We start from the raw sequence: 1,745 nt of genomic DNA on the forward strand, positions 1-1,745 counted from the left end.
ATAAAGAATTTTTTCACTTTGATGATTCTATTTTGTCAGTATTAACAAACATATAGGTCAAAAGACATTGATAAAGAACTTATTCCCTCTGATGCTTACAGTTTCTTAATTTTATCATACATTTCAGACAAAGGACGATGATAAAGAATTTATTCACTCTAATACTTAGATTTCGTGAATGTTATCTGATTTATCCGACAAAAGAAGTCGATAAAGATTTTTTTCACTATGATATATAGATTTGTTCAGTGTTATCAAACATATCTGTCAAAAGACACTTATAAAGAATTTGTTAACTCTGATACTTAGATTTTTATAATGTGAACCGACATATCTGGCAAAGGATGTTGATAGAGAATCTATTCAATCTCATATTTAGTTTTTAGCAATTCTATCTTGACCTATCCGACGAAAAGTGTTGATACAGAATTTATTCATTCCGATACTTAGATTTTGTCTATGTTAACCTATCTATCGGACACATTATGTATGACAATTCCTTTTCTTACATCTCCGATGTTTTAATAGACATTCTAAACGCTTGATATGCTAGCATACTCTAAAAATAATGAACCCATAACAATGTAATGCATAATAGATTTTTAATGAAATAATGAGATGCAGAATATTAATACAAAAAATATATTATTATACATTATAAATATCATTGAACAACTTTCGACATTTTGAATCTGTTCCATAAAATAATTCATTATATTCTCTCTTGATATTGTGGCTACTCTCTTTTCTTAGATCATAAGCAGTAGAGTAATCATTATCCCATTTTGAGTCATACACAATTTTTACTGGTGTGTCACCGACAGATTCAATATGTGTTTCATCTTTGCTATTATTTGGTTCATTGAATGTTTGATCAACGGTAGTAAAGTTTGGTTGCACTTTGTTTTTATTCGAGTCATCTTTATATTCCTTAGTGATATTTTCTGTCAATGCCCTATTTATTTTTCCGGAAATTTCTTATCAAATCATGTTTACACAGGTAACAGTTCCGGCGCGGAGACAAGAGATGGTTTATGATATTAGTAGAAGAGTAGGCCTTTCTTCTCCTCTTTCCTTTCATTCGAATGCTAATACCTAAAATGTGATGATAGGATCTATCAATAGGTAGCAGGTTACCAAAACCTTTAACACGAAGATTGCCCTCTCCCACCAACTGTTATTTTAATTCTTGTATTTTCTTTGAGCGCGCTAATCTCTATAAATGATACTTTCGCAAATCATGCATTTGTATAATGGAAATTCTTGTTTAATCCAATGAAATCTAAACTCTCATTGTCATGACAACGCACGCAGACGTGGTATGGAGTGCTACCACGTGTACTTGATTAATATTTGAAATAATTATACGTGTCAGAACTAACTGCTAAAATAACATTCTCATATGAAAACATTTTAACTGTAGGGTTATCCACATGTTCAATATGTAGTTCTTGTTTGCTATTATTAGATTGATTGACTTTATCATCAATGATAGTAGTACCGTTTCCTGGTACTTTGATTTTAGTCGATTCATCTTTATATTACTCAGTGATATTTTATACCAATGCACTTTTTATTTTTCCGTCATTTATTTTTTATTTTACCATTACCAAATTGTTTAGACATAGGTAATAGTTCCGGCCCTAAGACAAAATATAGTTTATGATATTACTAGAAGAGTAATCTTGTCATCATTAGATCTTCAGCTTAATTACAAAACCTGAAAGCTGACAATAGGGTTTAAC

The sequence above is a fragment of the Artemia sp. Qi Xiang Cuo genome, chromosome 5 (assembly GCF_049724085.1).
Source record: "Artemia sp. Qi Xiang Cuo chromosome 5, ASM4972408v1, whole genome shotgun sequence".
Taxonomy (NCBI): Eukaryota; Metazoa; Arthropoda; class Branchiopoda; order Anostraca; family Artemiidae; genus Artemia; species Artemia sp. Qi Xiang Cuo.